The sequence below is a fragment of the Meriones unguiculatus genome (genome assembly GCF_030254825.1).
Source record: "Meriones unguiculatus strain TT.TT164.6M chromosome 13 unlocalized genomic scaffold, Bangor_MerUng_6.1 Chr13_unordered_Scaffold_28, whole genome shotgun sequence".
Classification (NCBI taxonomy): Eukaryota; Metazoa; Chordata; class Mammalia; order Rodentia; family Muridae; genus Meriones; species Meriones unguiculatus.
The window spans coordinates 12,710,849-12,738,770 of NW_026843644.1; the positions used below are offsets into that span (position 1 = coordinate 12,710,849).

Consider the following 27,922-nt stretch of genomic DNA (forward strand, 5'->3'; position numbering starts at 1 on the left):
ATCTTTGTCAATGCACCTTTTAATAACAGTTTTTAAGATTTTGTGTTTCTAATGTTTTAACTATAATACATTGTTAAGGTTTGCAAGGCAATCCAGGAAACTGACCAGGAAGAATTATTCAAAGGAAAAGAAATAGGGGAGGGAGCCCAGTATTTCTTCTCTAGAATTAGAGACTGGCTACACAGCTGCTAAGGAGGAAAACTAAAACTGACCACTTCTTTTTCCCTTACTAAAAAACAAAACAAAACAAACAAACAAACAAAACGGCATCTAGCCAAAATTTCAAAGGGTTATAAAACAGGGGCCCTTTGTTCTGAGATTAGCTCCTGACATAATTAAAGGAGACCCAAGGACCCCTTCTCCAGCTACCAGGGACTGGGCATTTTAATGTAGTAACAGGAGCAATAAAAACAGCAGCCAAGCGTGTTAACTTATGGGATGGGGGCGAGGAGTAGACGTCACAAAGCTCCTGCCCAATTGTGATGCCAGGGACAGTATGGTGTGAGAGAGAGATTTACAGACACCAGAACCAGGGGAAAGGCTGTGTAAGGTCTGAGGACAAAGATGTGCCACAGCGGCCTTCAGCACCTAGAAGATGCTTCCAGAGCCTTTTTCCAGGGTCCTAGCCAAGGCACCAGGTGAGAAGCTTAGGAACAAAGGCTTATGATGGTGGGAACAGCACGCAGGGGATTCTGGGATTTGTAGGCAACACCTGGGCCACAGTCCAGACAGCCGACAGGGAGAGACGCAGGCTCGCGACTACGAGCAATCCCAGGATGCATCGCGCCGCCTGGACGCCATTTTTGTAGTTCTCAGATACAATTCCAGAAGTCTTAGCTCCGAAGCCTTGTTTGTAGTTCTCAGGCAGGGGGTGGGGGGTTTCTGGCGTGAAGCATCTTGGGATCGTTGGGACTTACGTGACCAGCAAGAGCTCCGAAGTGAGAAACAAAGGGGTAAAGGTCTGTCTGTGACTAGAGGGTTTGCGTTTTCATCCCCGTGGCAGAGACCAGGGAGATGGTAGGGCGGCCTCCGTGTCTCTGAGCCTGGAAGTCTGCGGGGCGGATACGGAAGCGAAGCCATAAGGGGCGGGACTTCCGCCAGAAATGCCCTGCTACCCGGAATGGTTTTCCCAGGTCAGCAATCATCTTATCCCAAGCAGTTATGAATACATAGTCCTGCTCACACGTGGGGTGCGGGCGGGGAGAAAGGGGAGTAGGAGGGATTTGGGGTTCCCCGCCTTCCTCTCTTGTCCACCCCTCGCCTTCCATCCATCCGCCTGGAGTTCCTGAGCGGCCACGCAGGCAGGGGCATGGCGGGAAGAGAAAAGGCACAGTCCCCTGCTCCCACCAGGCCTGCGTGCTTCCTGGGGGAGATGGTGCACCCAGCCCGGGGTGAGGCTGTGCACGACCTTGTATATGTTGTTCTGGCGTCCTCTGATGAGGAGGAAGAAGAGGAAGGAAGAAAAGAAAGAAAAAGAGAATATAAAGGAAGAAAGAAAAAGACTCCCAACTAATTGAAACTTGGGTACTATTTGCTGAGTTCCCAAGTTTCTGGTGCACTCTGCTGGGCCCCGCGGGTGCACGAGCGAGGTGGGGGGGGCTGGGGGTTGAGTAGGTAAGGTGCACTGGGCTTAGTTGATAGGGTGCTGGGGACTCAGTACAGAAGGATCTGGCCACCTCTGCTGGTCTAATGGGCAAAGAGAAAAAGTAAGAGATGGAGGAGGAAGAAGAGGGAAGGAAGGAAGGAGAAGAGAGAGACAGAGAGAGGGAGGGAGGGAGGAAGAAAGAAAGAAAGAAAGAAAGAAAGAAAGAAAGAAAGAGAAAGGAAGAAAGAAAGAAAGAAAGATCTTTGTGGCTTTGCAGAAAAACAGCCAGCTAATTGAAAGTTGGGTACTATTTGGTGTTGATTTGCTGAATTTGAACCAACATACACAGGTAAAAGTGCAGGTATTCTGTACTCACATAAGTAACTGAAGTTTTTCCACATGGTAAATAAATTATTTTCAACCAGAAGGAAGGTGTAGAACATGGCAAACCAACACATTTTATTTTGAGTCCCTATCAAATAGTAATGACTTGATGAACTTTTTGAGGAAGCTTCTCATATTTGAAAACAAGAGTTATCCCTGACTTAATGAGCTATTTCTAGTCTTCTACAGCCTCCCAGTACCCAGGAGATTTTTACTTCCATAAATTCTGGATTGACAGGTTTGATTGCATCTCCTGCTTTACTATGTGAAAATCATGACCCATGCCCAATTTCTATAGAGATTAACAGAAGAAAATGATGTGGTGACCCTTTCTGAGCCCAGCTATTCCATATGGAATGCAGTGTCCTGTGCCCTCCATAAAACACTGTTGAACAAATTTGAAATGGGATCTAAAGCATACAGAAACATGGACCGGCTTTTTTCATGCCAGGTAAGCCTCACTGGTAAGCAAGGGTAGCATCATATCTTATATTATTGGTAAGTAATTCACTGTCATCAAGCCAATAAAACATTTTCACCTTATAGTTGAAAGTACAAATTAAAATGGAAAAAGGTTCTGTCAACGTGTATGTGTATATATCTGTATCTTAAATGATTTGGAGACTGAAAGCACTCATTTGAAGACATTTAATTTGAATGTCTTTCAACAAATGCTTTCCTAGTGTGAGATGAAATCCTGTAAGATATATGTGTAAATATGTAAAAATATGGCAAGTTCAATAACCAAAATTTTTATGATTTCATGGAATATGTCCAGTGCCATAAGATATATATACAAGAGGACTGTATCCAAAGCAACCATTTCAAATAAAATAGAATCTATATTTATGGCAAAAAAACATAAAAAAAGATTCTTTTGTGAACAATAAATAGCCTGTCTTAGAGTAAAAAAAAAATTCTGCTCAGTTCCCTCTCTTCATCCACTTCTGCTGTCTATTCCGTTTTCTATTCTGGGTGACATTCTGGCACCCTCCTGTGGACCCTCCTTGTTATTTAGCTTCTTTGGATCTGTGGATTGTAGTACAGTTATCTTGTATTATAGGTCTAATATCCGCTCATAAGTGAGTATATACTATGTGTTTCTGTCTGTGTCTGTGCTACCTCACTCAGGATGATTTTTTCTAGTTCAATCCATTTGCCTGCAGTTTCCATGATTTCTTATTTTTAATAACTGATTAGTATTCCATTGTGTAAATATACCAGAAGTAATTTATCCATTCTTCTAGATTTGAGGGACACCTAGGTTGTTTCCAGTTTCTAGCTATTATGAATAAAAAGCTATAAACATAGTAGAACAAATGTTCTTGTTCTATAATGGAACATCTTTCAGATACATTCCCTGGAGTGGTATAGCTGGGTCTGGAGGTAGAACTATTTCCAATTTTCTGCGAATGCACCAGATTGATTTCCAGAGAAGTTGTACAAATTTGCACTCCCATCAGCAGTGGAGGAATGTTCCCTTTTTACCACATCCTCACCAGCATATGTTGTCACTTGAGTTTTTTATCTTAGCCATTCAAGTGGTGCAAGATGGAATCCTGGAGTCATTTTGATTTCTGTTTGATGACTAAGGACTTTGATGATTTCCTTTAGTGTTTCTCAACCATTCGAGATTCCTCTGTGATGAATTCTCAGTTTAGCTCTGAACCCCATTTTTAAATTGGATTAGTTGATTTGTTGGTGTTTAATTTCTTAAGTTCTTTGTGTATTTTGGATTTTTAATACTCTGTCTGATGTAGGGTTGGTGTTGCTATTTTCCCAATCTATTGGCTGCTGTTTTGTTCTTTTGATAATGTCCTTTGACTTTCAGAAGCTTTTCAGTTTCTTGAGATCCCATTCATTAATCGTTAATCTCAGAGCCTGCACTGATTTGTTCTATTGTCTCCCATGTTACTGAGTTCCAAACTTTTTTCTACCTTGTCTTCTAAATGATTTAGAGTCTCTGGTTTTCTGTCAAGGTGTTTGATCCACTTGGACTTGAGTTTCTGCATGGTGATATACAAAAGGATCTATTTGCATTTTCCTACAGGCAGACATCTAGTTAGACCACAACTATTTTTTGAAAATGCTGTCATTTTTCCATTGTATGGTTTTGTCTTTGTTGAAAGTAAAGTTTTAGTAGAAGTGTGGGTTTATTTATGTGTCCTTATTCCAATTGTACAGGATTTGTCTTCTCTCAAGGGTGTTTTTTGGTTCTCTGACCATTATTTCTTACCTTTTTCAGACCCATGAGACTGGGTATTTGTGGGCACTTCTTGCACAAACAGCCAATGTGAAGGTATTTGGGGAAAATCCTAATTAAAAAACCTATTGTTTTCCTGAGCATATCTTAAATGATAATATAGGAACCATATGCTGAGATTTGGTTGACCTCACTGTTTGTCCTTGTGAAATATTGAAGACTCTGGAAATCAAGGCAGGGCCAGCATGGCTCCTGTTATTATGCTTTGCCATACTTGATTCACTTTAAGACACCATCCTAGGGAATTTACTCTTTTCCATCTTCTCTGGAGAGGTGCACCAGCTTCGGTGACCCCATCCAAAAGAAATTCACCAATTCCATTTTGATAACTACGTTTGCTCAGGAGGAAACAAATAGCTGCTGGGTTATAACATTCATTTTGGTTTGAGAAGATATTAGGATTGTAAGAAAGGAACTTTGGGACCTAGAAAATCATAGCTACACTGAGAATTTGCTGTGATGAATGAGAGAGGAAAAAAAGCAACAATACCAAGTTACATTGATGCTTCCTGTTGTGTGTTTTGGAAGATGTCACATTATTTAAACATTTTGTATGATCGTGGTGAAAGCCATGCAGTTACTACTTCCAGGATAATAACAGACATTTTCCTGGCTGGTTCAGTGATGTCAAGCACACATCAGGAAGTGTTCATGTTCTTGGATCTGTTGGAGATGCTTCACTGTCATTTGGAGCTAGCTGGAAGGTAGGGGTGCTGATGGTATTCTGGGTTTAGGCTGAGCACAGTTTGGGAGAATGTGAAGATTGGCAGGAAGAGCTGAGCTTCATGTCTATTTCTGTGGCTGCTGGGAGTGATGCTACCCTCACAAGCACAAGTCACCCTCACTGACTCACCTGGACCGTCTACCATGCAGAGTGATTATTGGGTTAAAGACTATAATTTTATTTGAATTCCACTATAACACTGGTCAGTGGGCAGCCTCTCTGTGATGGTCTGTTTCATACTGGCCATTTTGGTAGATGATGATGGTCATTGTATCAAAGGTTCTTATACTTCATGATAGGTGCATGTGTTCTGGGTGCTAGCTAGTGAGTTTTTGGCAGCGTAGGCTCTTCAGAAATTATGATTTTGTCAGACATGGGAAAAGAATAATGCTGTATTTTTTTTGAGTGTGTGAAAGTGGTGCATGTAGGGGAGGGAGAGTTGTTTTAGAAAACCTTCCACATGTTCCTCAGAATATGAATTTTCACCAGAGATGAAATTGAGTAATAGGAATAACATCATCATTTGCTATTTAAACTACAGTAAATAATATGATAGTCTTTTAAGAGGCCATGACTGAAGGCATATGCATCCTCAGTTATTCCTCAAGAAATGGAGAACAGTGGGAATTTGGTCTCATGTGATACCAATCAGGAGCCAGAACCAAATCCCTGACCAAATTTTTATCTGTATGTGGGCCATTAAAATGAAAACGAAACAAAACTTGTTCAAAACTACATCTGGACCTGGAACCCTTATTATTTGAGAAGGAATGAAGGGGTCCTCAAATGTGTGTGTGTGTGTGTGTGTGTGTGTGTGTGTGTTTGTCCATTTACACATCCAGGAATGGCTTTTTTTGTCTTTATCCTTTGTATCAAGTTGCTGCACCTTGCTCCTATATGTACCTGGGTGGCTACACCTGATCACCGTATGTGTCATCATCTGTGGGATCATAACTGCTACAGCACTGCAGAAAACTCAGAAACACAAAACGAGCCCAAAGCACAGCCATCTTTTCCTCCAAGAGTGAAGTAGCGTCATATACAGTATATGCTTTTTGTGTGTGTGAGCAGAGGAGAAGAACTGAAATTGTTGTGCATGTATAATACAGGTCAGTTACTTGTTTGTATTAAAATTTGGAATAAATTCTCTCAGGCTTTTTTTTTTCTAAATTAAGGGAAAACCTGTGTCCTCCATAGCCTGCAGCAACAACTTTTAGAGGTTGGATACAGGTGCAGGGGCCCAGGTAATCGCCTTAGCATCCCCCTCTCCTCCACTCTGTTTAGCTTAATTCTGGCACAGGGTCCCTGTATGCTTAGGGCAGAATAAGGCCTTTATCTTTCAGTGGTTCATCCAACGATGCCACAGGACTAGAGGATGTGGGCTCTCGAGACAGTTCTGCCTTTACTAAATTAAAATATATAGTATTAAAATTATCACATATATAAATCTAGCTATTAGGTGCAGGAGCGCTCTGTCTTCATGGACTCGTGCGCATCACCGGAGGGAACCAGACATTTGTGCACCACCCTGTTGTCCCTGGGGATCCAACCTGGCAACTGGGAAAGAAATAGCGATTCTGTGTCCCTGTCTGTCCTGGACTCGCTTTCTGGAGCACGCTGGTCTGGGACACACTGATACCCGCCTGCCCATGCCTCCCCAGTGCTGGGATCCCAGGTGTATGCCACTGCGCCACCTTTTGTTGTTGTTGTTTAATCTTTAAAAATATTTATCAGGGTGAGCACATTTCTGCCTTCCCGAGAGAGCTGCGCTGCTTTGACTGGGAGGGCCGCGATTACAAAAAAAAGGGGGGGCAAGACCCCAGGATTCCTTTCCCATACACCAGCTGTGCGGCCTCTGAGCAGGAGAATGCAAACTGCACTTTCTGCCTCTACACAAGCGACTTCCAGTGGGCGGGGCGATGACGTCACGGAGATGCTCCTAGAAAGGTCTTGATTCCTAAGAAGGCGAGGGGCAAAGCGAGGGGACATTTCCAGAACCTTGGGACCCGGGGAAACGCTGTGTGCCCTGGTCGGTTGGTGACTTCCCAGACCAGGGCCTCTGCAGCGGTGGAAAAGAGCTTCAGGGCGACTTCTGGTCCAGGCTACCCTACCATTGAGGGAAAACGACCCAGGCAAGCTTGTGAAGGCATAAACAGTGCCCGTAGCATTCTGGGAATTGTATTTCTGCGCCTGCACCACATTACAGCTTGGCCATAAGCTGAGATGACTGCAAACAATCCCAGAAGTCTTTGCTCTGCAGCCCGCCATGTTTGTAGTTCTCATTGAGGAGCCATGCTTGTAGTTCTCACAGAAGCTTGCTGTGGCCACAATGCACTCTGGGATTGTTTGTAGTTCCCTGACTTTGGTGCACTCTGTATTGATCAATGAAAGGGGTAAATGGCTCCTGTTTTTTCCAGGTTTGTGTTTACAGTTCAGAAATGTGGTGCGTATCCGCTGTTGGGCCCGGGAGATAGTGGGGAGGCCGCTGAGCCAATGTCCTAACTGCTGAGTCATCTTCCCAACTTTTTGTTTATGTCTCAGGAATGCTTCGGAGTGAATATTTTCATAGTTTAAAAACCATTAACAATGGAAAATGCATCACCTACCCAATTTCTCATCTGCACTCATTCAATTTAAAGCCGAACAGTACACACCATGAGCATTTAAAAATTCGCATGTTATTTATGCGGTGTCCTGTGACAATCCATTGTGTCTGCAGTGCTCCTGTTGCGCAAAATGCGTTCTTCGGGAGACTGAGGACACCTGCACTCATTTGCATAGACCCTTCTGCCTGAGCTTCCCTCTTTGCTAGCTCTTCAGTCTTGCCATTTTCAGTTCAGGGTACATCCACTGACACTTGCGGGGAGACATGAATTAGAGAATGCATTAGCAGGGCTGTGGGTCCCTGTGAGTCAGGATGGCAATTTCACCATTCATACTGAGTTCCAGGGCAACAGAATTTCTTAATCTATAGACAGATTTGGGATTCACAGTGTGACTGTCTTAAGCTAGTGGTATACAAATAACACAGAACTCAGGTTCATTCTGGCCTTTTCAGATGTAGTTTGTTTGTATTGAAGGAACTGAGGATGGCAGGGGTGGCTCCATTTTGTTTCTCAGACTCTGTCTTAAGTTGACTGACCTTGGAATGATTTGATCACCACCTTTGGGTTCCGAAAAGGCCACATGGCCCTCCACCCTGCAGGTTTTGTGGATACCACAAAATGTGTAAATAGATAATTATAGCCAGGCCTCCACCCCACATGGTATCATAAATGCCACAGAATGTGTTAGTGGATCCTCCACTCCACCCAGTTGGCTATCATGTAGATTGCTATCTGTAGGTTTGGCCAGGTGGCTTGGAACAATTAACCAAAAGGTTGCTGAACCCCCTACCCAAAACTTATCCTTCTCTGTAGCTCTAAGGCTTGGAATCCCCCGCTTGCCGTTTTTTCCTTTAAAAAGTCTGCCTCCCTGAGATTCAGGGCCTCACTTTCTAACCTCCTATGTTGGGGAAGATTGGCAGCCTGAGATTTAGCTTGAATAAAGATCCTCGTGTGATTTTCAATGGACTGGACTCCTAGTAGTCTTTTGGTATCTCTCGAATCGGGCACAACATACCTACCTTGTCCTCATAGAAAACTGTTACAGAGAGGGGTGCATCTGTCCCCTCCAAGATCCAAAGATCACAGAAAACTGGGTATTCTGTCACCCTTTTCATATAGGGGCACATCTTTGGTCACTCAGATGGGTAACTGTCTAGGAAAGAAATAATCATTCTGGAAAATTTTGGTAAAGTCTGCCTCTGTAGCAAGAGGTAGGTGAGGTCTGCCCCCACAGCTAGCAAAGAGGTCATTAACAAATTCCACTCCCACCTTTTGGATTGAATGCAGTTATTTTATCTAATGCACTGAGAAGAGGCCTTTGCATGTTTAACATTCCTGGTTTCCCTAGTGATCTGTGGGTACAAGGACCTTTGTGGTTCAACATCTTGTTCATTGAAGAGTGGAATTTTCCTGAAAGTAGGATAATTAGCATCAAACAAGGATGAGCTTCCTAATTGCTTTTCCAATACAATATGGTCAGTCCTGAAACCATATATACACAATCAACAGAAAGGGACTCAGCAAGTTTTATTCAAATATTTGAGCATGCTTATTCACCCATACTTAGCATGGAAGAAATCACCTGGGAAGAATAAGAAGGGATAGAGAAAGGACAAGAAATGGGTAAAGCAATGTAATATATTTTAATTAAAATATATAAAAATACATATTAAATTAGAACATGGCTATACAGATAGTTTAGCAGTTAAGAACAATGGATATTGGTACAGAACATAGAGGTTCCATCTCCAGAAATCACATGGTAGCTAGCCATTTGCTCTAATTCCAGTCAATGTCATCTCCTGCCATCTTCTGGCTTCTGTTGTTACTGAACATAGACACACACAGAAAAACACCCATGTATATAAAATAAAAATAAAGCTTAAAATTGTAGTAATCTCTACAGAGATATCACAGCAGTGAGACAGACAGCAGCCAGGGCTACTTAAAATGAACTCTTTCTACTCCTGTACGAAAGTAGCTGCATAATTCCTCTGAACCAGCCATCTCATAGGCAAAATCAGGCTCATTGTGAGGTTAGACTAGCTCAGCAAAGCTGTTTCTCTAAGAATAGTGTCCATGGTGCTGATTGGTGACTTCCTTGATATTTTCTGAATCTGTATTCTCTGTCTTTGTATGTGTGAGAAAATGGCCTTGATACTTCTATCTGTGAAATCATACAACATGATTGACAGGTAGCACTGGCCACATGCAAACGATATCCACTGTCCCTTATTTTCATCTTAGACCTTGTGGTACAAGATGAACATTCCAGAGGCATTTCTGTCCACTTTTATAATTTACATATGTTTCTGCATGACTTTGAGTTAAGATGCATTTAAATATATCTCCTTACACACTACCACCATGTTAAGAAAAGGATTTAACTTAGCATGCTTTAACATAGGCAAACCTATAATTGAACTTTTCCAGATTCCCAAAGTAAAACATCAAAGCTTCCTTTGTTGAAGAAAATCATGCTTTGGAAAAGACTCCCATGATCTCCTTTACTGCCACAGGAAAAAAAAAATCTTTCTCAGCTCTTCTGTTTTCACTGTTATGATGGTTATTCTAGGCAGCCAAATTGACTATATGTCTGGAATTAACTAAAACCGAAACTGTTGGGAAGTGGAAAAACTCTTCAATCTAGATCTAGATTTTTGTTGTGATAAAACCCACCTTTCATCTCATCCACAGTCTCTGATGGTAACATACATACATATATATACACACACACAATACATACATATAATATTGGAGATGGCAGCTCTTTTTCTTTGTCTGCTGGCCCTACCTCTGGATAGCAAGCTCATTTAAAAAAACTGGCATTAAAGCTTATTTCTTAAGAATTATGGTATATACTGAAGACCATCTGAGACATCCAGCTACATTGGCTGAACCATTACTGTATTTTGTTTTTGTTTTTGTTTTTAAGCAAAATCCAAAACATTTGATGTCACCAATAAAGATGCTGGAGTCAGATGCCTAGGTGAAAACTTGCTATCTCAAGGAGGCAGCCTACCTTCCTACTCAGCCAAAGGCTCAGAAAACAAAACAAAACAAAAACTACTTCTCCTTCCATGCTTTTTTAAAATCCTCTCAAACTGAATGTCCCTACATTCCACTTCATGTGAATTTCTCCCAACTGGTTGCTTGCTTGGGCTCTTGACCTATGGTTGAGTTTATCCAAGCCTGTTTTAACAGAGAACTTGTGGTGTATGCTTACACTAAACCACTCCACAACTAGAGACAGATTTTTCCAGGATACCATCTCAGGGTTCACAGTATAACTAAATAATCCTGCAACATGGGTTCTTCAACTTTCCATCGGTAGTTAGGCATTGTTGGACCAGTTGGAACACAGCCTGTGAGCCATTCTAATAAACCCACTTTCTACATATGTACATTCATTCCATTTGTTCTGTTCAGCTAGAGAATCTTTACTAATACAGATGTTTTGTTTTGTTTCCCTTCCCATTTTGCTATGGCTGCTAAAAACACTGCTCCATAAAGTTTGTCATCTGTTAACTGTTTTTCTCTCAGGATGTTCACAGGTACCAGGTGAAACGTAGGTGCAGTTATCTTAGCCCAGTATGAAGCCACAAAACACAAATCTTGTTTCTTGAAATTTCTCTGATAGGGAAGGTCCTCCTCCCCTTTCATCTGACCCTAGCCTATCAGGTCTCATCAGGACTGGCTGTAATGTCTTCCTCTATGGCCTGCTCCCCATTCAGGAGGAGGTGATCAAAGAGCTAGCCACTGAGTCATGGTCAGAGACAGTCCCTGTTCCCGTTACTATGGATCCCACATGGATACTGAGCTACCATGGGCTCAGTTCTAGGTTATCTCCATGCATGGTCCTTGGTTGGAGAATCAGTCTCAGAAAAGAGAGATAGAGTGGGGCATGGATGGAAATGAGGGGAAAATAATGAGACTGGGAGGGATTGAGTGAGGGGGCTACAGCTGGGATACAAAGTGAATAAATTTTAATATAAAAAATTTAAAATATTCATAACATTAAGAAATGAAATATATAAGGAACACACAGTCCCAACCAAAATTCTGTTATCAGCTTTTATACTTTTTGCCTAGCATGCATTTTGCATTTATTACAAAACACAATTCATATTGTTTTCTGAGAAGACTATATAACTCCTGTGAGAGTCATTTATAAAATCTAATAAATTCCTTTGTGGTACTTGTAAATCACTATAAACTAGACATTCCACCAAAGATGAATATGATTTAGCACAACTTAAGAATCCTGCAATCATTTTGTCAGAATTGTTTGATTGTACTGAATATGTTCTCTAGATATGTTAATCATCTAGGAATGGGTTTCTTGGAGTATGTGATTCAAACGTTTTATATTTACATTATATATGTGTATATTACTGCTAAAGCATTTAAACGCCATGGTAATTTAATAGAGAATTCACCTAAATTTGTATTTTGTTTTTTAATTATAAAATGTATAAATAATTAAAAATTGTCTTGTTAATATTCTAGGATCCCTTTCATTTGTGGGACAGATGGGTAACTTCACTGCAGTTGAGTAATGGGCTATGGAAGCCTGATCCACCAGGAGGAAGAAGCAGAACTGCCTCCTGAGTGCTGCTGTGTGGGAGCTTAGGCATACCCTGAGATCTTGAGTTGGGGAGCCTAGGGTCCCCTCCCACAGAGGGGAGCAGCAAGTGGCTGAGTGGCCAGGGTGGGAGGGCTGGGCGATCTGGAGGCTGGGTGTGCAGGCAGACATAGGCTATCGGAGGACAGGCATTAGTGCTGCTGAAATGCGAATCTCCGCAGATCTGGAGAAGGCGCAGTCCTGGACTGGAAGTCAGTGTCAGGGACTAAAGAGCTGTGCCCCTTCCGCACACTCTAACCCTAAGGGAGACACCATAGCCCTAAGGGAGGGGCTCCTGTCACTCAAGACTCTCTGGCCAATCAGGGTCTCTGAGCGGACCTGCCAGTCAAGAGAGGGGGCGTGTCCTTCTGGATGCCTTTCTGCTGGTTCAGCTACCACTGCTGAGTAGGCTCCTGTGGTTCCCTTTGAAGTGCTCTGAGCGCCGCTGCTGCCGCTGCTTGGGTGCTGTGAGAGAAACTGAGGCAAGCTCCGAAGTCGCAACATGGTGAGTTCAGGGAGGAGAAGGTGGCTGAGTGGCTGGAGCTGCTGTGCGGGGTCTCTTCTGGAACTGGCTGGTCATCGGCGGCCACTGGGGAGGGAAATTGTGGTCCTGGGCGATCGCTGGACCCAGCGGTTGTATCTGAGTCACTTCACTGAGGGGGCCGCATCCATGCAGAGCGTTTGCATCAGGGGTTTGTGAGCAGAATCATCCTCATGGTGGGACGCCAAACTCGGAGTACTTAATTTGTCTTTGGTGTTCCAGTTTTTCTTGCATCCTCTACAAGTTCTGCTCTTAGCAATTAATCTTTAAGTGTGAGATCCATTCGGAGGTAGTTTTGTGGGGGTTGTAAACGCCATCTAATGTGTTGAGTAGCACTCCAATATTAAGCTGTGATGAGGAAGAGTAGAATTGATGATGTAAAGGATAGCCAATACTTGGGAAATAATAGGTGTCACTAAATAGAATTTAGCCAGGGGGAGGACTGCCTCCAAATCACCCCACAGGTAAATAGTATGCTAACCAGGCCTGTTAGAGATTAGCATCCTAGCATACACATGTTGACCAAGCTTGTCCAGAAATTTGGCCCCAACCCTAGCAAAGGAGAGAGAAAACTCTGATTTACAACCAGCTACCAGGCCGATCCTCATATCAAACAACAGGCCTCTACCAAGCTGCTCAAGGTGATCCTACAGGGTCACTACCAACATTACAGCCTGTGGTGACATAAAGGTGTTAAAGTAACTTTTATTCCCCTGAAATAATTGTCCTCCAGGCGCTTAGTGCCTTCATCTGCTAACCTAGGCCTAGTCCTGCAAGCCTCTAGCCTCCATACAATGTAATCGAGAATGTTTTCATCCTTTGAGACTTAGTGCTGAATAAGCTCATCCTTTCTAGTTTTTCCTGAATCTTGCTGGCCTGTTCAACTCAGCTGTTCTGGCTCAGACTCCCCTCCAAGGTGACTGAATCAATTTGGCTTTTCTTAGTTTATGACTGAATTGTTCTGCTTGGCCTCATACTAACTTTGGCAATATGTTATAATCTTCTGGATGGTTCTCATTCTCTGGATCTGTCTGTCTTCACCTGTGTCTAGTTTCTGTCTTCAACTTGTGTCTGTAAAAGTCTCCCAGTAAAACTTTTTCTGAATTCTGAAAACTCAACTTGACAGCATTGCCTCTCAACTCACTGACTCAGCTGAACAGCCTGAGTAGAAATGGCTAGAACTCAAACATCTGCATCTCTCTGTTTCCTTAGGGCTAGGATTAAAGGTTTGCACCACCACACCCAGACCTAAACTTTTCCATACCTGAAGCTTGCTCTATACCTGCCTGGCCTTGACCACAAAGATCTGCTTATCTCTTTCTCCTGGTATTAAAGGTGTGCCTGAATTCCAACTAGATCTTATAGCCTTTGGATGTGATCTCTTGCCAGAACAGCCATGTTCTGAATTAAAATTCATTTACCTAAAGATCCAGTTTTCTTTTTGAGAAAAGAATAATTTTTCCACAGGGGCAAGTCTATACTGGTTGATATCTCTTTGAAAAGGGGAAAAAAACTAAAGAAACAAAACAAAACAAAACTTGTTTGTGTTCTTGGCTGACCTGGATCAATGAAGGCATTCCGTGAGGCCTTCATATGAGGGAAATGGCATAGTTGTTTCTCAAACCCATTATCATTCTTATCATAGCCAGTAACAGACTGGGGCCTAGGCCTTGAGAGCTTTCACTAAGTTCTCCATGCATTGAGAATAAAATGGAGTTCCCTCTCAAAAGCCAGGAACATGTTTGGGAGTGTAATACTGTCCATTGTAGTTACAGTGAAAGGATTTGCATGTGGAGCATGGTTTCTGCCTTCTGTTCAGAACAGTAAGAACAATTCTTTATGTACAATTGCTAGGTGAAACAGGGTAGGCAATAGCTAGATCAAAAACTAAACTTTAAGGCAGTCAGCTACAGGGATCAGGCTACGAAGAAGGATATGATCCCCACAGAGTTAGTGATTTTTCAATATCTAGCACACATTAACTCTTGCATGTGAGTGAAAACAGACCAGATTGGTGGGTATTCAATTTGGGCAGGTTAGGTTGAACCAGTGAATATTGAATTTGCAAGTAGGTCTATCCTATGCATTTATGTGCCGTCTTCATAGATAGGGCTAAGTCTGCTCAGAAATTTGAGACTCAGCTATTTGCGGTAGCTTTGTATGTCAGGTTACCAATCTCAGCAGCTAACACTGCAGGTAGAATCAAGGTAAATCAGTATCTGATTAATGCTATTAGCTCTACCAGAGAAGGGGCTGCTTTTGTTCAAACTCAGTAAATATACCTATGTAGTTTTTCAATTATATTTCTCTTTCTAAAAAAGTCAATTGTTGGTATTAATTAGTAAGTTTTATTTTCTTTATGCATCACTGCTCTAATCTCTTATTTCTTTCTCTTCTCCAACATTTATCAGTCATTAAGGATTTCATTCCTGGGACTGGAGAGATGGCTCAGTGGTTTAGAGCACTGCCTCCTCTTCTAAAGGACCCAGATTCAATTCCTAGCACCCATGTAACAGCTCACAACTGTCTGTAATGCCAATTCCAAACAATCTGACACCTACACACTAATGCACAGAAAATAAAATTAAATATCTTTTAAAAAGAATTTCATTCCTAATTAAAAATGGATTTTTCATTAGTTTCTGTTTAGAGCAATGTCTTCCAAAACTCAGCCTTCATGCTATATAGTTAAGACTTGCTTTGAACCACCTAATCCTGCCTTTGTGGCCCAGTGTCTTGCAACTCATTTCAGGCTGGACCTTAACCTGCTCAGTGAAATGGAAAAGGGACCAGTGAATGAGGTTCCTCAAACATCTCTGGCTTTCATAGGGTGGGTAATTACAAATAAAGAAGCACCAGTGTATGAATTGAGTTAAGTGACTAAATTTGAAGCTGGTGTCATCATAGCACAGAAAGGGATGGAGAAGAAGGATGGTGAGAGCTTTCATGCTTGGACAGAAGTGTCAGTTATTCAATTTTAGATGATTAGGAAATGTCCAAACTGGCAATACTTGGAGTTCACAGACCAAGGCAATCAAGATTCTGGAAAAGCAACTAAACTTATTTCTAGAAACCAAATATCTGTAGTTACACTAGTTCAACAAACAAAGAAGAACTGGATAATCTGGTGTGGCCAAGCATAAATGGAATGTTATTATTCTAACAATGGTGCACCCCTAGAGAAAAGGAGTTTATAATTCTTGGTGTGCTCTGCTACGCATGTCTAGTACCAAAATACTATTGGAGCATGAAGCGTGTTTTAACTTTTTACAATTTTTGAGATTATAGTTAAATAATTTCAACCCCCTCATTCTTCCCTACTGTTAAGTCTCAAATGCTGGGACAAATATCTGAGGTACCTATTTAACAAATCAAAGGAGGCCCAGCTTCTGGTTCTCCTAGAATCCCTCTGTTTCTACCTGTGATAGGGTAATGGTTGGCATCCCCAGCCTTCTAGCCCAGGGTCTGAGTTCCCCTTCCCCTGGGTGGTCTTCCTTATGTAATCCAACCATTTTGGTTACCTGGGCTTTTTCATCTATCATTTACTATCCAGGCCTCTTGGTCTAGCTTTCCCCTCTCCCCTCCTACTTTTCCTCATAATGCTCAGTCATGTTTCCTCTGGACTCTCCCAGATGTCCCTGCATCTGGCTATTCTGTCCCTTTTCTCTATAATAAACTCTACCCCACCATACCTAGAATCATTTATGACCTTTCCTTTTTATTTCTTTTTTTTTTCATTCATTTCCCATTTACCACTCCTTTCATATTCTTCATCAATTTTTGTTTTAATTGTTACTGTTTGACTTTGACTTGTTTGGCTTCAGGATTTCTCAGCTATAATGTAGAGATAGTGACACTGAACAATTATTGTGTGTTGGAATGTGCACACAAAGGACCCTGTAAAGTAGAAGAGGAACTATCTCCTTGTGTCTTGGAGATGGGAAAGACATACTAAAATACAAATTTCTTAGAGTAGGGCTCTGTGTGTGCCTAAGGTGTGGACCCAGTTGGGAAGGTCTCAGCTCTCTGAGCTATTTGATCTCATCCCCCAGTAGAGTAGCTGTTAGTGTCCTTAAGCCCAGCTGGGTGGTCAAAGGAAATGAGGGACTCTAGGCAGACCTATCAGTCAGCAGCACCAATGGGAGGTAGCTCATATTTTCTTTCCAGGATTCTTTTCTGATGCAGCTGAAGAGAACTATGAGGGGGACTTCAAAGTATGCAATGGTGAGTGTGTGGGCCACTGTACCAAAACCAGGAGGAAAAGGTCTGCTAAGCTCTCAGAGTCTGATATTGTGATGCTGAGACTGTGGGTTAACTGTCCTTCTGTTGATCTATGTGGTGACTTGGGGATTGGTCCCTGGTCTCTGACTCTTCCTTGAGTGTAGATTCCTTGGGGGCAGTGGGTGGGGGCTGGGAGAATTCCTCTGCATCCCTGGCAGCTTAAAGCTGTGATAGTTAAAATATCACTGTCCAGTGTGCACACACACACACGTTGTTTTTGGTGTGTGGTAAGAAGAGAAATTGGAAAACTGATGGTCTGCTCTCTAGAAGTTCTTAACTTTGCATTCCACATTCAGGTTTGTGTGGCAAATTTTATAAATAGTTTTGAAGCTGGAAAAAGTGGGTGATGTGAATCCTCTATCAATTTTTGTTTGGAATCTTTTTATCTTTTTCTTTCTTTCAGCCATAGTGGTGTGATTCAGGAAAATTTAATTTCAGGACACAATAGGAATTTCTGAGATGCAGAGGTTTTTAAGATGTGCTAGTGTTGGGGAGGTGGATAAGGCAGATTCCATATCTTATGGCACAATCCATGTGGGAGTAAGCAAACATGAAAACACTCACCACATTGGTTTGTGTATTGCTTTTAGTGGTGTTGGATTTGCCTGAAACCACAAGAAGGCATGAGGGGCTTTAGAATCGTAGCCCTCTTTTTTGATCACTTTTTTTCCACAGTGAGCTCCAGACCATTGAGCATGTGGTCTCTCCTTTTAGAAGAGCGATCTACGGTAGCTGGTTTGTCAGAAATATACTTTTTAGGGGTCAGTTTGAGTTGCTTTTGTAAGAGTTTTGCAGTCTGTGCTTATTTAATTTCTGTACACATATAACCATAAGTAACCTTGGTCAAGTCACATTTTTCCTGGCAGAGTTTCCTTGGGTCTTTTGAGGAAAACTTGAATATATTTTTAGGCTTATGATTTTGGCTTTTTCTCTTTGTCTCCTAATTTGGTCGCAACTGTTGTACACATTCTTGATAGTTGTAGCTCTGAGACACGTTCTGAGGTCACAGCTGCATATGTGTGTACTCTTACTTCATTATCCTATTTGGAATTCTGTGTCGTTTTTCATGGGACATAGCTTTGGAATCAGCTTTCCTCTTAGAAATTCATAGAAATTTTCTTTGGATTCTGGTGAATTCATATTGAAATAGAAAATAGCCAACATCTTTTTTAAAAATACATCATTCCATTGGTTTTGTTTACTCTAGTATAAAAGTGTAAATGATATCCTACATAATCATTTGTTTAGCAAACTATAGTTAGTATATAAAATTGAAAGTAATGAAATAATTTACACAGCCATAGAAAGAAGACTTCAGTATAGAGTTTACTGACACAAAATACACTGCTATGGTCACAAAAGCTATCCCCCCATGTATAATTTAAGAAGAAAAAAAGTGAAAATAAAACATGGTTCTCAATTGAATAATAAATTTGAATGTGGTATGGGATCATGTATTAGCATACAAAATAATCTCTTGATAGCAGAATTTAGGAATTCCCACAGATTCGTACTAAAATTAAGGAACATCAGGTTGTGTTCTTATAGTTCATGTAAAACTGCAAGGATTTATTATTTGTAATCTGATGCATTTGTTGGTGTTACCTACACCCACACCTCCTCATTACCCAAACAAAAAACCTACAATAAACCATGTTTTTCACACATTCTCATTGTATCCATGTTTACGTGTGCCTACATTGCACGTAGCTCTCATAAAATGACAAAATGGCTATTGATCCCAGCAGTCTTCTCAGTAAAGTTTCATGTACTTTTGATTAGTTATAAAATGTATCTGAATTCTCATGTTTATTGTGTTTATGTTTGTGGTGGATAACTTTTAAAGTAACCTAATTCCTTATTTGTTGAGGTCATGGTTTGTGACTCAGAAGGACAGTATGATAAATGAATGACAACAATAGCAATGGTAAAGGGATTACACACTTATAAAAGACTTTCACAGTCATTGCTTTATTGGTCATGAAACAGTGTATAATTACAGCATAAGCAGTGTCAAATCAACAAACTTCTCTCTCTCTCTCTCTGATTCCAATCTTGCTACATTCCCATTTGTCCATTGGGTAGGAGAGCTTTAGTCAACTTGTCTACCTTATAGTTCACAATAGAAAATGAAGGGCAGAAACAACACAACCTAGCAGAAGCAATCACTTTCAAAGAATTTTTTTAATATATTTTTATTTGGTATGTGGAGAAGGAAAATCAAATGTCAGGCTTTTTAGAGCAAATGTTGTTATAGAAATAAAAAGCAAATGTACTTTTACACTATAATATACTATAAAAATGCAGAATGTTGGTTTATTTTGATGGCGTAAGAGTTTTCTGCCAATGAGTCATGCTGCATGAAGTGAAAATGAGTTAAGAAACAGACTGACTTGTTTTGTTTGTATTGAAATAATGACAAATTACAGTTGAATAAAAATGTAATAGTCTTAGACAAGTAACACTTAGTTTTGTTTTGATCAGCTAACCCACCTTAGATGATGACATGTTTATTTTTACTGGGAAAACATGTTTAAACACTTAGCATTTTAAAATATCAGTTTGTATATACTTAATGTATTATATAGTTAATGCATAAATAGTGTATAACATTACATGCTTATTTCCATTATTGTGAATATTATTCAAATTATTTTTTTGTTTTTTAAAGACTATATATTTAATTAATGTTCTATCAGCATTTGTACCTGCATGCCAGAAGAGGGCAACATATCTCAGTATAGATGATTGTGAGCCACCATGTGGTTTCTGAGAATTGAACTCAGGACATCTGAAGGAACAGAGGGTGTTCTTATCTGCTGAGCCACCTCTCTAGCTCCAAACTTTAGTTTTTATTATAGAGAAGAAAGAGTACTGTTTTGGAATTAAGTGAGCAGGGACCCCTGTAATTCCACACAACAGCAGAAAATTACCTCATTTTACCTGTGTGATATATATTTCATATTGGTGAGAGCAAAACATCTGATTTCATAGATCTAGATAAGACTAAAGAATAAGCTTGTTAAACTCCTGAATGATGTTTCCCCTCTTTGCACACCGAATAATAACTGTACATCATGATTTTTTTTCCTTGTCTTCACTATTTCACTTCTCTTTGATTGCTTCTCTTCTTTGCATTTTTAGGTAGGAAAATTAAATTAATGCTTTTTAATTGAAAAGGATTCTTCCCTCATACAATATATTCTGACCACTGTTTTCCCTCCCTCCACTTCTCTCACATCCAGCATACCTCCCTTCTTTCCCCATATCTACTTCCTTCCTCTGTATCCATTTCAGAAAAGAACAGGCCTCTAAGATAGGACTGCCAAACAAAATACAAAAAAGATAAGGCCAACAGACCTCACAGTGAGGATGGACAAGGAACCCTAAATAGGGGAAAAAGAGTCTCAAGAGCAGGTGAGAGAGTCAAAGTTATACCTGTTCTTAATGTTAGGAGTCTCACAAAAATATAGAACTAACAGCCAAGACATCTCTGCAGTGGACCTGGAGTGGACACATACAAACACAGTCCTTGCTGTTTATGTCTTGGAGACATTCTTGGCCATCAAGGGAGTGGGTTCCATTTAATGGATTGTGCTGCAAGTTAAACCAAACATTAGCTCACCACTCAAGCAAGTTTGGTATAATCATGCCCCCTTTACATCTTGTAAGCAGTACAGATTTTAGGTGGAGTGGTTTTTATTCTGGGTTTATGTCCAGGTTTCTCTTTTGATAGCCTGTACAGTACTGTCTTACCCCAAAGAGACTAGAACATAGGGGTGAAATCTTTTAACCTGCACTTCGTCCACCTCTCCACTTTCAGTGCACTGTGTATAAGCTTTCCTCCAGAGTGTGGCCCTGCTGTTGTTTTTCAGAGAGCAATGCTCTCTCGTAACATCAGCCCGGGCTTTTGGGCATCCTCATACAACCTCCTGGGACAACAACTCAGTTGTGTGAGAAAATACAATGTTGGCTGTATTTGTTTGACCTCCAACCAGCAATGGAGGAGTGTCCCCCTTCCCCAACACCTTTGTCAGTGTGAGTGAGCTGTCACTTGTCCTGTTAAACTTCACCATCTAACATGTGTAAAATTAAAGCTCAAAGTAGTTTCCATTTGCATTACCTTAAAGGCTAAGGATGCTGAACCTGAACAGTGTTTCTCAGCCATCTGAGATTCTCCTGTTGAGAATTCTACATTGAGATCTGTTCTCTGTTTTTTATTTTATTTATTTTATTTTTTTAATATTAGTTACAGTTTATTAACTTTTTATTCCCGCTGTAGCCCACTCCCTCACTCCCTTCCAATCGCACCCTCTCTCCCTCATTTCCTCCATGCCCCTTTCCAAGGCCACTGATAAGAGAGGTCCACCTCACCTTAGCTTATCAGGTATCTTCAGGACTGACTGCAATATCCACCTTTGTGTTCTAGGAAGGCTGCTCCTCCCTGGAGGTGGGGGGTAGATCAAAGAGCCAGCCATTGAATTCATGTCATAAACAGTCCCTGTTCCCATTACTATAGAACACACTTGGCTACTAAGCTACCATGGGTTCCATCCGAGCAGGGGTTCTAGGTTATATCCATGCATGGTCCTTGACTGGAGATACAGTCTCATAAAAGACCCCTGTGCCCAGATATATTTGGTCCTTGTAGAGCTCCTGTCCTCTCCAGATGATACTAAGTCTCTCTTCTTTCATATGATTCCTTGCCCTCAGAGGATCAGACCCACAGTGCAAGTGATGCTCAGCACAGAACTCACTGCCTGGGGAGATGTTTTTCTAATAAAATAAAATAAAATAAAATAAAATAAAATAAAATAAAAATTTCTTAGGCATAAGAGTAAAAACTCTGATCTAAGAAGGTCTGTGAGCATGGCAACAATGTCTGATTTAATGCACACACAGACACATACAGATAATAATAGTCAGAGGTCTCCTCATCCACCTACTCAAAAATCTTAAAAAAATTAGTTAGATAAGAAACCCTCCTTTAAACATATCCTTAAAAGTCTAAGGTCTTGCCAGCCATGCTTGCACAAGCCTTTAATCCAGGCACCTGAAAGGCAGACACAGGCTGTGCTCTGTGATTTCAGTGTTGGCCTCGTTGACAAAGAGTCCAGCACAAACGGGCCTACATGATGAAACCCGGTCTTTAAAAAAAAATAAAATAAAACAGAAAATCTAAGATGGATTTAGTGGCACAGGGCTTGAATCCCAGCCTTCTGGCAGGAAGAAGCAGGCCAGTCTCAGCGAGTCCAAGGTCAGCCTGGTCTACAGATCTAGTCCAAGACAACCAGGGCTAAAAGAAGATGTCTCAAAATACCAAATCGTGTGTGTGTGTGTGTGTGTATACATAAATATATATGTATTAGCTGTATACATACACAGAAAAATTTATTCTGTCAGGTCATTTCATGCAGAGAGCCTTCACTAGTGCAGGTTTCTGTGTTCTTCATCTTCCTATTGAGGAAGAAGTTTTACCTGATGATAGTACTCCAAAGTGTCATGTTTTCCCTGCTTTTTTTTCTCCTGGGTCTCTTCCAGGAGAAAAGTGGCTCCAGTTTACCTGAAGTCACAGAACAAAAAACTCTTTGCATTTTCTTAAATCTCTCTTTAATTCTTAAAATTCTTGGCCTTCTTCCACCTGTTGGACAGAGTGTTCACTCTGCTACAGGTTGAATAATGTTTGTGCAGCTATGCAAGCTGATTCGAGGAGGAAGAGGGTAATTTTATCCTGAGTGCTGAAAGACACAGGGTAGGCTATGGGAGAACAGGCACAAATGATGATGAAATGCAAACATGTCCAGATCTGAAGAAAGTTTGGTCCTAAAAGAGAAGCCTGGACCAGAAATCACTAAGTCTTGTCCCTTCAGTACACTGTAATCCTAAGGGAGGTGCTCATGTCACTTAAGACTCATTGGCCAATCAGATGCTTTCATTCCTGCAGTCAGAGGGAGAGGCGGGTTCTTCCTGGCGCCTTGCTGCAAGTTCGCTCTTTAGCTGAGCAGGGTTGAATGGTTGGTCTGCTCTGGTATAAGCGCTGCTGCTGTGTACTGTGAGGGGATTTCAGCCAAGTTCCGAAGTTGCAACATGGTGTGTGTCCACTGCCCCCAGCCTGGTGGAGCAGGAGGCTGAACAGCAGTAGAAGCTGTTTAGGGTCCTTCCTGAGGCTGGGTGGGAGCTGGCAACCAGAAACAGCAACCAGAGAGGCCCCCTTTCCTAGCCCTGAACATAGCCGGGCATCTGAATATCTTGAGCATATTGACTTTTGGTTCTGAACAGAGAGAACTCACTTCTGGAACAGGTTAGAATGAATGCTTTATTTTCTGAGCTCAGGAAAGTGGCCAGTTCAGATCTGAATGGTGCCCCAGGGTATGCTTTATTGTATATTTAAAGGTTTAAATTCATAAGGTGAGGGCCCCTTGGAGAGAGTCGGGGTCATCCAATCAAATGTGGGTTAAGCAAGGGAGTTTATGTTGGAGGCTATGCTGATCCAGTACACCTGGGCTCAACACTTTTAAATGTTTTCTAAGACATTCGGCCTTGAACCTAAGGCCTCTAATTTTTATCACTTGACATTTGTTCCAGAGCTCAAGGTGATAAGGCAACAGAGAAGTGTGTCCTCTGACTGTTAGTAAGTGAGGGCTTACTTATACAATTTAAGGCACCTGGTTAAAGTAACAGCAAGTTTAACCAGTTAACTGATAATTAGGAAAATGTTTCAATGTGTTCAGTGGAAAACGGCGCTGCAACATTGGGACTTTAAAGTTAGATTTATCTTGCTAATAAAATGGAAGAGCTGTTTGAGGAAGGTTGGGCTCCGGAGGCCACCTCTTACACACTATGTGTATGCATGTTTAGTGGAAGTTGTAGGTAACATATGTATTGAGTAGCACTTCAGTGTAAAGCTGTGATGTAAATTCATAGAACAGTTGATGTACAGAAATTTTCAGTGCTTAGGTGACAGGACATCACACCAAGTAGAATAGCTAAGGGCTGTTTTAAAACAGATAAGTAGCATGCCAACCCAGCCTGTTAGACATTGGGATGCTAGGAAACCCATTTGCTCAAGAGGATAGTCAACAAATTTGTCTCCAGCCATAACCAAGGAGAAAGCCCCTGATTCATACCAACCATCGGCCCATCTCCATGTCAAAAAAGAGACATCTAACAAGCTGCTTAGTGGGCCATTACAGAATCAGAGCCAACATTAAAGCCTGATGTGCCATAAAGTTGCAATTTTCTTCTTAAGAAAAGCATAGTTCAGCCACACGGGCAAGACATCTGATGAAAACAGTTGAACAGAGAAAACACTGTTGTGTTGAGGGCTGCCCTGACCAAACAAAACCTTCCTTGAGGTCCTCATGATGGAGAATAATCTAACTTCTCACACTCCTCAAATATGCTTTGCAGAGCCAGTATATCCTGTGGCCTAGGCCTTGGGAGATTTCCCCAAGATTCTGAGTTATTTAAAATAAAGCACTGTTCCTTTTCTAAAACCAGAAATAGGGTGAGCAGCAGGGTAAGGACATTTGAGGAGTGCTTGCTTCTCATTTTGAGAACCCACCTCTTTCAAACACATGGAGATACCCTCATCAGTTCCAAAGTCACTGTGGTGTTGGTAAATAATGTTATTGAGATCTTGTGTTTCCCTCATGCAGTATTGTTTTTTTAGACTCCTCATGATTTTATCCCATTGTATGAGAATTTCTGATCAATTCATAGACGTTTCCTGTTTCCTTCCATTTCTTTCAAGGAAGTAGTGTACAAGATGCTATTCTTCTCAAGAAGCTTAGTTAGGATAAGATGTAGCTTGTGCAAGACCTTCCCACCCTAGCTTTTTGTTGTTGTTGTATTTTTTTAATTTTATTTTTATTAATTTTTATTTTATTAGTTTATTCACTTTCCATCCCAGCTGCATCCCCTTCCCGTTTCCTCTCCTAATCCCACATTCCCTTTCTCCTTCTCTCCCATGCCCCTCCCCCATTCCAATAACAGGGTAGGTCCTTCCCACTTCCATCTAACCCTAGTCCATCAGGTTTCATCAGGACCAGCTTCTCTGTCTTCCTCTGTGGACTGACAAGGCTGTTCCCCCCTCAGGTGGAGGTGATCAAAGAGCCAGTCATTGAGTTCATGTCAGAGACAGTCCCTGTTCCCTCTACCAGGGAACCCCCTTGGACACTGAACTGCCATGGGGCACTTCTATGCAGGAGTTCCAAGTTATCTCCATGCATGATCCTTCCTTGGAGTATCAGTCTCAGAAATGACCCCTGTGCCCAGAGTTCTTGGTTCTGTTGCTCTTGTGGGGCTTTTTTTCCTTCCAGGTCCCTCTATCTCCCCCTTCCTCCCCCAAATTCCCTGCACTCTGCAAAAAGGTGGGCTATGAATCTCAGCATATTTTTTTGATATCCTGCTGAGTAAAGTCTTTCAGAAGCCCTCTGTGATAGGCTCCTGTACTGTTTTCTCTTTTCTCCCTCTTCCGATGTCTGTCTTGTTTGCCTTTCTCAATGAAGATTGAGTATCGTACCAGGGTCCTCCCTCTTGATCAGCTTCCTTAGGTGTACAGATTTTAGTATGATTATCCTATATTATATGTCTAATATCCACTTATAAGTGAGTATATACCATGTGCCTCTTTCTGCTTCTGGGATACCTCACTCAGGATGATCATTTCTAGATCCCACCTTTTGCTTGCTGATTTCATGCTTTCTTTGCTGAGTAGTATTCCATTGTGTAAATGTACCATAATTTCTGTATCCATTTCTCCGTTGAGGGACATCTGGGTTGTTTCCAGCTTCTGACTATTACAAATAAAGCTTCTATGAACATGGTTGAGCAAATGTCCTTGTTGTATACTTGAGTAACTTTTGGATATATGCCTAGGAGTGGTATAGCTGGATCTTGAGTTAGCACTATTCCTAAGTGTCTGAGAAAGGACCAGATTGATTTCCAAGGTGGTTGTACAAGTTTACTTTTCCACCAGCAATGGAGGAGGGTTCCGCTTCACATAATCTCCAGCATGTGTTGTCACTTGAGTTTTTGATGTTAGCCATTCTTATGGGTGTAAGGTGAAATCTCAGGGTCGTGTTGGTTTGCATTTCCATGAGACTAAAGATGTTGGGCCTTTCTTTACGTGTTTCTTTGTGATTTGATGTTCCTTTATTGAGAATTCTGTTTAGCTCTGTGTCCCATTTTTTAAATTGGATTACTTGATTTGTTGATTCTTAATTTCTTTATATATTCTAGATATCAGCCCTCTGTCAGATATAGAGTTGGTGAAGATCCTTTCCCAACCTGTAGATCGTCTGTAAACTGTTTTGTTCTGATGACAGTGTCCTTTGTTTTACAGAAGCCTTTCAGTTTCATGAGGTCCCATTTATTGATTGTTGATTTTAGAGCCTGTGCTGTTGGTGTTCTGTTCAGGAAGTTGTCTCCTGTGCCAATGTGTTCTAGGCTCTTCCCCACTTTTTCTTCTAACAGGTTTAGTGTGTCCGTTTTTATATTGAGGTCTTTGATCCATATGTATTTTAGTTTTGTGCAGGGTGATAAGTATTTGTCTGTTTGCATTTTTGTACATGTACACATCCAGTTAGTCCAACACCATTTGTTAAGATGTCTTTTTTTTTTCATTGTATGGTTTTGGCACTTTTTCTACCTTCTACTTTTCTTAACATTTGAAACCACTGAGTCCTCTCTCTTCTACCTTGACACTGAATAATGACCTGCTGTATTATGGAAGTGGAGTCCTTAAATCATTCAAGGAATATCTTTGCTGTGTAAATCTCCCATTTGTTTCAGTGGCTAGACTTGAAATCTCTGGTCCATATTAAAATTGTTTAATGTATAAACTGAAGCCTAAAATTAAGAGACTTAAGAAAGACTGTGTGTATGGAATACAAAATCAGTTTTATGCTGACTTCACTTATAGCATTAAGTAGAGCTAGATACGTGCTACTATTAAAGAGATTATTTTTTAGTTAACCATTTAATTATGTATGGTGTATGGTGTACTTTCACTGTGGGGGTGGATATTAATTCTAGAACAGCTGCATCTTCAGCCTTTTGGAAAAATATTTCTAAGGCAAGCTTTATTGGTACAGGTCTCTTACATCCCAGTCTATTGCTTCCCAGCAGCATGATTTTGCTTTCCTCTTGGTTAAAATTCCCAAAATTTTAAGGTAAAGCCTGTACCACAGCTGAGTTCTAAAAATTACTCATTTGAGTCATGTAATGAGCTGCCTATTTATGTGTGCGAAGTGGGAAGACAACTTGAAAAAAATGAAGGTCAAATTTCTGGGACTTAAGGAACTCAATTCCAGGGTTAAAAGGAGTTTCTGAGCTGCAGTGGTGTCACAGATGCACATTGTGTTATATAGTTAACTAGGGCAGATTTCACAGCTTGTGACATAATAGATGTGGCAGGAAACAGTTATAAAATTATTATTTAACATTGTTTTGTTTAGGGGCATCAGTGGGACTGGATTTGCCTGCAGTCACTAGGGGGCCATGCAGGGCTACAGTGCCATAGTCTGTCATTTTGGTGACCTCCATTTAGAGAGACAGGTCATGGGGACTCTGTTTGAAAATAAGGTCAGTAGTACCTAGAGCATAATTTGAACAGTGTAGGAGTTACTTTGAGTTATTTTTGTGGGAGTTGTGATGTTTGTGTTTATTTAATTTCTATATGTATATAATCATAGGAAACATTGGTCTACCTTTTTTTCTTGGTTGAGTTTCCTTAGGTGTCTTGATGAAAACTTGAGTATATTGTTGGGCTTATGTTTTGGAATTTTTGCTATATTCCTTCACACATATTGTATACAATCGTCATTACTTTTGCTGAACAGTAAGTACAGAAGTCATATTTTTGTGTCCGTAATATATCTTCATGATCCTGCATTTCATAATACTGTGGGT

At 41.0% G+C, this 27,922-nt stretch overlaps 1 pseudogene; it reads left to right on the plus strand.

Moving 5' to 3' along the window:
• The first annotated feature begins 564 nt into the window (after positions 1–564).
• LOC132650604 (zinc finger protein 431-like) overlaps positions 565–27,922 on the plus strand; it is a 75,745-nt pseudogene continuing 48,387 nt past the window's right edge.